Genomic DNA, 9,274 nt, shown 5'->3' with positions numbered 1-9,274 from the left:
TTCACCATGTTGACCAGGATGGTCTCGATCTCTTGACCTTGTGATCCACCCGCCTCGGCCTCCCAAAGTGCTGGGATTACAGGCTTGAGCCACCGCGCCCGGCCCAATTAGAACTGATTTTAAAGATCTGTTTGGAATCCTTTGTTCCCCACTTCCTACAAATCAAATTACCAAGGAGCAAATTTAATTTTTCAACTTTTATTTTAAGAAAGACACAAACTTACATTAACAGGGTCTGATCCACTAATGTGAGTCATTTAACTGGCAATTATTTCATTCTGAAATTAAAATCCCATTCAAATGTTTTCATCTATAAAATAATTCCCTGGTAAATACAACAATCTTGCAAGACTGCTGTAGAAAGAAAAACCTGAATAATCTCATAGCTCTTCATCTAAAAGAGGAAGGTGGAAGCGATAAAGTTCCATTTTGCAAGAAAATTTAAAATGTACACTATTAAAGCTACCTTTCACTACGTGCTTTACTCTCTACCATGAATCAAAAGTAGCTAAGGCATTAAGGGGCTATTTAGCAGAGTAACCCATAATGTGTTCACTGGGAAAAGGTTGATTACTGAGGACAAAGGTTCAGACACTGAAACTGGAGATAGGGCCAGGAGACGAGAGTGGAGAGGGTCAAGAAGAGGCAAACCAAAACGGAAGAGGTGGAGAAAAGAGCAAAAGTGAGCTTGATAGGTTTAGACAGAGACTGCAGCCGTAAGGCAGACACTCACTGAGGGATCGTCCCCCAAATAAATATTTACTGAGACAGTGAATGGTGGTCGGCATCCACAGCAACATTATCGGTATGTACACGGTCCAGGGGAGAGCGATGAACATGTGATAAGTGAAGAAAGCCACAGAGCTGCACGCAGGCCTAGTAACATGAGGCAAGTGTGAAGGTGTAAGCTAGAGCCTGGAGGAGACGCGGACTCAGGACTACCGTGATCTGTGTCTGAGAGTCTGGAATCTAGAGAGGAACAAAGCAGCATCACCTGACAAATGGTAATAACACAGCGTGGGGAACGGGGCTCCAATGATATGGGCCAGAGAGAATAGGATTAGCGTTCTGAAGATCATAAAGGGGTTCTGGGCCTGTGATCCAAGTCCGAGGAGGCATCATGACATTCCTGCACACGACAGAAACTCTGGAGCTAACAGTGGGAATAGAAATAGGAAAACGGCTAATATCCAGAATCTACAAGGAACTTAAATTTATAAGAAAAAAACAATCCCATCAAAAAGTGGGTAAAGGACATGAACAGACACTTCTCAAAAGAAGACATCTATGTGGCCAAAAACTTGATAAAAAGTTCATCATCACTGGTTATTAGAAAAATGCAAATCAAAATCACAATGAGATACCATCTCACACCAGTTAGAATGGTGATCATTAAAAAGTCAGGAAACAACAGATGCTGGAGAGGATGTGCAGAATTAAGAATGCTTTTACACTGTTGGTGGGAGTGTAAATTAGTTCAACCATTGTGGAAGACAGTGTGGCAATTCCTCAAGGAGCTAGAACCAGAAATACTGTTTGACCCAGCAATCCCATCACTGGATGTATATCCAAAGGATTATAAATCATTCTACTATAAGGATCCATGCACATATATGTTTATTGCAGCACTATTTACAAAAGCAAAGACTTGGAACCAACCCAAATGCCCATCAACGATAGACTGGATAAAGAAAATGTGGTACATATACACCATGGAATACTATGCAGCCATAAAAAAGAATGGATTCATGTCCTTTGCAGGGACATGGATGAAGCTAGAACACCACATGTTCTCACTCATAAGTGGGAGTTAAACAATGAAAATACATGGACACAGGGGAACATCACACACTGGGGCCTGTTGGGGGATGGGAGCAAGTGGAGGGAGAGCATTAGGACAAATACCTAATGCGTGCCAGGCTTAAAACCTAGATGACAGATTGATAGGTACAGCAAACCACCATTGCACATGTATACTTATGTAACAAACCTGCACATTCTGCACATGTATCCCAGAACGTAAAGTAAAATTTTAAAATAAAAAAAGTAATAGGAAAGGGGGAAACATCCACATGGGCAGTCCGGTTTCCCAATCAGGAACTTGAAGCTGTTCACCCGGTGGGTGTCTGTTATTATTCGGACACAGACGCCAAGCGCTACTCCAGATTGAAGTGTACTGCTTACTTTCAGTGACCTCATAGAATTACTCAACATTGTTTTTGGTGATTCCTGTGCTATGGTCTGAATGTGTCCTCTCCAAAACTCAGGTGTTGCCAATGTGATGGTATTAAGAAGTAAGGCCTTGGCCAGGCGCGGCGGCTCACACCTGTAATCCCAGTACTTTGGGAGGCTGAGGCGGGCAGATCATGAGGTCAGAAGATCGAGACTGTCCTGGCTAACACAATGAAACCTGTTTCTACTAAAAATACAAAAAATTAGCTGGGCATGGTGGTGAGTGGTGGGGGCCTGTAGTCCCAGCTATTCGGGAGGCCAAGGTAGGAGAATCGCTTGAACCAGGGAGAAAGAGGATGCAGTGAGCCAAGATCATCACACCACTGCATTCCGGCTTGGGCGACAGGGCAAGACTGCATCTTAAAACAAACAAACAAACAAAAAAGAAGTAGGGGCTTTAAGAGGCAATTAGGCCATGAAGGCTCCTCCCTTGTGAATGGGATTAAGCCCCTTATAAAAGAGGCTTCATCCAACCTTAGGTTAGCTTGCCCATCTCCCCTCATGTGAGGACATGGCATGCCTCCCCTCCAGAGGAACCATCTTGGAAGCAGAGAGTGGCCCTCACCAGATAACTGAACCTACCAATACCTCAATCTTGGACTTCCCAGTCTCCAGAACTGTGAGAAATAAATTTGGGGGGGTTTCGTTTGTTTTTACAAATTTCCCAGTCTCTAGTATTCTGTTATAGTCACGGAAATGGACTAAGACACTCCACTGGTGATATAAAGGTATCCTCTAATTCTATGTGGAAAGCAGACTATGTACCAACGCATGTTAAAGCACACAATTATCTGCTGGTTAAAAAAACATACAAGGATCCAATCCCCGGTTGGACACTCACAGAGCAATTGGAAGGATACATTTCCGGCAAGCTGTAACTCTTTAAGTAAATACGTGGGAGGAAGCAAAGTGCAGATTAAAGTACAGTAATTGTGAGGCATGTGACTGTAGTCATGTTTACAAGTGACTACATGGAGAGATCTCAATGAATTGTACACATAACCCATACAGCAATGATTACATTAGAAAAAGGAAATTCATTGCTGACATTAATCATCAGGCTCCAGACACTCAACAGAATCAGCCCACAATATGGTTGTATTATTTTGCAAAGGAAAAAAAAATGATTATCTGAAGGCTAATTTGAATCCACACTATATCAAATGAGGAAATATGCTCAAGTCACGACACAGCCAAGATTAATAGGTGTTTCCACCCACTCCTTAAACAGTTTTAGGTACAAAAAAACAATGTCACTTCTCTTCCTAAGAATATGTTAAGCATAGAAGTTTGCAGAAATGCATTAAAAAGCATTCCTTTCCATGCTCTCATTTTCTGGTGTTCTGGGTAGCTTTAAAAGTTATGAACACTGAAGTACACCAATGCTGTCAGTTATAAAGGATTTGTATTCATTTCTGGGAGCTAAAAACAGAGATGCTGCTATGGTTTGGAATCATACTGCTCATCGCTTGGGTTTAACAAAAAAAGGCTTGTGGCAAGACTATTTTTTAAATCATTCCACATTTATCTTCAAAAAACAATACAAAGTGAATTGCCAAATAAGCATAGATGACACTTTAATTTACTCATCTATAAAAACTCTCAGTTTCAACTTAAACATCTGAATGAATAACAATCATTCTTCTATTTGCAATGTTTTTTTCAATGTGAGATTTGCAGAGTAGCATGAACATACGCCAAGTAAAACTCATTCACTGATTTATTTGTCAACAAATTCTTATTGAGAACCTACTACATACTAGGCAGTGTTTTAGCTGCTGGGGATATAGACAGGAATAAATTTAATCAAAGTCCTGGTTCTCCTGGAGCCTGCTGCCTACTGTGGGATGGTGGAGGTGGGGGTAGGAGGGAGTAAACAAATAAATATATAATGTGATTTTAGACAGACATAAGTGCCGTGAAGCAGGGCAAGGCTAGAAGGCTGATAGCAGAGTGAGGAGTGGGGCTTCTTTTGGATATGGTGGTCACAGAAGACCCTTATAAGGAAGTGACTTTTGAAAAGAGACTGAACTGAAGGAAAGGAGCAAGCCATGCTGAGATCTGGGTATAAACGCTGACGTTCCTTCCAAGCAGGGCAAAGACCAGGTGCCAAGGCCCAAGGCCTTGGTGTTTTGATTAACAGCAAGAAAGTCTGTATGGCTGGAGCAGAATTCTTAAGCTGAGGAGATAAGGTGGAGGAAAAGGGCAGGACTCAGTTATGTGGTTGAAGTCTGGGCCATTACATAACATAGTTTTGAGTAAGAGTGACATGTCACACTAACAGGTTCAAGGGAGCTCCTCGAGGAGACACAAGTGGATGGGAAGGTTAGAAGACTGCATCAACACACAGAGCTTAATCTGACATCCTAGAAATGCTTTCACCCTTTAGGTTTGACAGGGAGGGTGTGCGGTAGGATGCTACTTTTTAAATTTCATTACATCTAAACAAACAGATGTAAAAGACATTTAGACACTCTGTAACACACATTCCTCTCAGTGACTTTGTTAGTCAGAATAATTGAAAAGTATTGTTTCAAATAATCAGTCAAGCAGCCTTAAAATCGTGCACAAAACAAGATGACCATCCTCGTCCCTTTTATTATAACTACATGAAAGTCATGTAGGAGTGAATAGTTCTTTTGTCCTTAAACAGGCTATTTGAAAAACAGAAGCATACTGTCTTTTATTGTCAATTCATGGTTCACAAAGCCTCTGAGGTTGGCTTTCGTCCTTCAAAAGCTTTTAATAGACAGGTACACTGAAGCCTTATTTTACGGATTGGGAGAAATGGAATGCACTGGGAGTGGTCCCTGTCTCCCTTTTATGAAAGGAGGAAGATATCAGCAAGGCAGAGTGACCTCACCTGTAAGGAATGCATCAGTGACATGGAACAAAGGTGGCTTCCTTCTTAAAGAAATCCAATCTGTTTCAGAAAACTGCTTCATTACTTTTGAATGATTTAGGGCTGCGCAGTCTACTAGAAACAATTCTACTCTTCAACCTCTGTTTTATTAACAAAACTGTGATACTATTCTTTCTTCAGACATTAAAGATAAGCCTTGCATATTCATCAATCAAAACTATATTTTATTCAGATCCCCTTTGATCATACACGTGTTTGTGTCAAATAAGGGTATTTTTCATTTGAAGCCTATAGAAGACAGACGGTGTGCCTACAAGAGTGAAGATTTTGGTACGTTGTGCAGAGACTCAAGAACCACACGAGGTGTGTTAGGTAAAGGCAACTCACTCCTGTTTCAAGTGGCACTTAAGAGGGCCTGTGTTTTCACATTTTATAGCACGTTGAGTTTTCCAGCTTATGAAATTTATCACAGCTTACTTTTTCAAACAGTGATATCAATGCAAAATAAGTTCTTTGAGAACAGAATGAATTCATTCATGGCTACCTCAGATGGAACAAACAGAACAGAGTTGCTAAGATATTACTTCTCTCTTTTAAGATTATAAAATATCCTGTTACATATTTTTCCCCAAGGTAATGTGTTGACAATTTACTTTCTGGAGTCAGATATACAATATTCCATAGGATCGGCTCTTAACATGTTTTCATGACCATCTGAAAGTGCTATGAAAATTGCTACTATTTTCATTCTAAAGCTATTGATATATAAGATAGTTGTGATCTAATTGCTCCCAGTGTGCGAGTTATATCATCTGGTACCTGGTTGCCAATAATTAGCAACTCTGCTTGATTAATAGACAACATTCAACTGACCAGGAAAGTTGGTTTTTGTTTTTTTATTTTTTTTTTTTGTTTTTGAGATGGAGTCTTACTCTGTAGCCCAGGCTGGAGTACAGTGGTGCATTCTCGGGCTCACTGCAACCTCCGCCTCCTGGGTGCTGGTTCAAGCAATTCTCCTACCTCAGCCTCCCAAGTAGCTGGGATTACAGACACAAGCCACCATGCCCAGCTAATTTTTGTATTTTTTAGTAGAGATGGGGGTATTTTTTAGTATAGAGGGGGTTTCTCCATATTGGCCAGTCTGGTCTTGAACTCCTGGCCTTGTGATCCGCCCACCTCGGGCTCCCAAAGTGCTGGGATTACAGGCATGAGCCACCGCACCTGGCCAAAAGTTGGTTTTAAGTATCAAACTGTGAATCGATTTTTGCCTCAATCTATCTTTAACCAACTTATTCTATTTTTGGCTTAATATCCTAGTATGTCTAGTAATACTTCCAAGAAATGATGACCTTCAGTTCAGGCACAGAGAATAAATATGTGCTGATGGACTGATGTATTCATAAGCAAAACACAGGCTCTTTTTCATACATTCTAAATTTCAACATATATGGCTGAACATAAGGCATGTTAAATAAATCCTAAACTGGCAACAACCCACAGTAACAGGCAGGATGGGTGGATTATAGCAAGGGGGAAGTTAAACAGAAATAAGACTCTAGCTAGTTGTTAATGATAAACACCCTCTACCCAAATACTGACCTGATACCCCTAAACTGGATGGAGAAAAAAGCCCTAGGGGTGGGAGGTGGGGAGGACTGAGAAATTTACATATCAAGTTAATGTGAAAAATAAACTTGCCTCTCAAAGAAAAAAGTTTGGATCGCAAAGAAGAAACTTAAATAAACCTAGCAACACACAAGAATCTACATAATACATATTCACATAGAATTCCCACTTCTTACACACAAAGCTCTTCATTCATAGCATACCTAGAAACCACAGCGTGACACATTTCTAAAGTTACCAAGCCTTCCTAGCATGCTGCTCCTCAAAATCTGCCATTCTTTTTAATCTATAATGAAATGTTAGGTAGATCTAGTGTAACTTATTTGTAGGTATCAGATAGCTTAGTCTCCTGAGATAAGTCATAATAACTCAAGATATTTCCATGCATCTAGTTAAATTGTTGATCCATTAACAATCACAGAGAATCCAGCCTTGCAGCTATCTCAGCTAAAGGGCCCATGGGCCCCTGTCATGTTTCATATCACAGCTGGCTGGCTTATAATTTGAGACTTGGAAAGGATCCCTGGTGTCTAATTTATTCTTCTAACTGCCCTTTTCTTCCCTCTTTCCGCTTCATTCTCAAGAATTTTAATTTAATTTTGAATGTGCTCGTTGCCTCTCCTGGAATTCAAAATGTAGGGGTGCTATTGCTAACCACATTACCTGTGCTTCCCACCATGCGCAGGATTACCCACCACTGGAATTACTTAGTTTATAGATGATCTGCATCAAAAGATGCCATTTATACATGTAACATTTCTCACTCTAAAAGTAGATTTGCAAGCAGAGAAATTATAAGATGTTTGGTAAAGATCAACATGACTGTTGGACAGCTAATTCCTATTAGATCAATTTCATTTTCCTCTCTGTCAGAATGATGTGCCTGGGGAATAGGAGATAACATATCACATATTTTAACTTGTGTAAAACTTTTGACTCAACTCAGCAGAACATTCTTTCTAATAAACTAGGAAAACATGATTTCTAGACCACCATGGTAGGTGCAACAAAAATGTTTTAAGGGCCACTCTCAAGAGAATTGTTATTCAATATCCAATTACAGTCAAGTTTCATGAGGGTTTACCTAGCCTTTCGGTACTACTGGCATTGCTGACTTAAATAGTAAGACAATGAATGTGATTGAGCTTACCAAAATATATGTGTGGTTAGGCATTCAAACTTACAAGGATGTGAATGTGGTCCAATGGACCTTGGAATTCTGGAATGTGGGCAGTCAGTCATTTATTGTCCCATCAAGAAGTATTTACTCAACTGACCACCTACTACTTTTTCCACAGTAATGAACAGGAAAGCGGTATAAAATTCAGAAGAGCTCCTGATCTCAAGTTCCTTGCAACATGGTACAGGAGACAACACTAAAGCACAATTAATTAGAGAACAATTAAATACCAAATGGGGGCAGAGAATACTCAAAATAAATGGAATAAACAAGGTATATATGTGTTTAAGATCAAGTATCCATGTGGTCACAAATATGTATTAAAGTGATTGTATTTTGGATTGGCCTTTTTTAATCCCTGTTGATAGCAGCAAATTGCTGACATTACCATAAGGATAACAGAAACGATGAGGGGCAATTTAATCCTGAGGATAGTAAAAACTACCCACTCGAGAGATGGAGGAAACTGAATTTAAGGGAAAGAGAAAATCTGAGATCTGGGCGAAGCATGAACCAGCGATGCAGTGAGTTATTTTTAAAGGTACATAACATGAGGATCTACAGACAAGCAGAAGGAGGGTTCCATAACAGCCCTCCCACAACTCAAAGCCCCACTCAGAGCCTGATCACCACATTAAGAGCTCTTCTGGACCTGAACCCAAGCACAGCAAGCAGGGGTTGGAAAACGTCCAAAGGAGAGTGACTTTTTAAAATGATAAAAATGTTAGGAAATGGGTCCTATGAGGACATGTAAAGGAAGCTCAGTATTCAGTCCAGATAAAAAGGGAGGATTTCAGGGCTGCGCCACAGCCTGCAAGGTCAGGAAGAAGTACAGGGGAGCACTTCTTTTCCATTAAAGATGGGATGAGAGGAATGAGAGTAAATTGCAAGGACAGGAATTTATATTTAACAGAAAAAAAAGAACTTCCTGGCTAGGAAGATGGTAAGGCACTGGACTAAGTTTGCACCAACAAGCTTTTGAAACGTCCTTTTGAAGAGACTTTTTAAAAACACAGTAGATGGCCATTTTCATAAAATGTTCACCCACTGTCCTTTCTTACCCTACAAAATCAGTAAGTGAATATTTTAACTATAAATATAAACTCCATTAAAAATATATAAACTTACCGAAATTTGAAGCATAGCAAGGCTTTTTTCTTTCCTTCTTTCTTTTTTTTGAGACGGAGTTTCACTCTTGTTACCCAGGCTGGAGTGCAATGGCGCGATCTCGGCTCACCGCAACCTCCGCCTTCTGGGTTCAGGCAATTCTCCTGCCTCAACCTCCTGAGCAGCTGGGATTACAGGCATGTGCCACCACACCCAGCTAATTTTTTTTTTTGTATTTTAGTAGAGACAGGATTTCACCATGTTGA

General features: G+C 40.2%; 1 protein-coding gene across 5 annotated transcripts in view; it reads right to left on the bottom strand.

The window, feature by feature from the left end:
* Positions 1-9,274, bottom strand: part of SH3RF1 (SH3 domain containing ring finger 1) — a 193,809-nt gene that overhangs the window by 166,206 nt on the left and 18,329 nt on the right. The window lies entirely within an intron of this gene.

The sequence above is a fragment of the Cebus imitator genome, unplaced genomic scaffold (genome assembly GCF_001604975.1).
Source record: "Cebus imitator isolate Cc_AM_T3 unplaced genomic scaffold, Cebus_imitator-1.0 Scaffold378, whole genome shotgun sequence".
Lineage (NCBI taxonomy): Eukaryota > Metazoa > Chordata > Mammalia > Primates > Cebidae > Cebus > Cebus imitator.
Note: the sequence above shows the minus strand (reverse complement) of the source record. Positions and strands in the feature narration are given on the sequence as shown.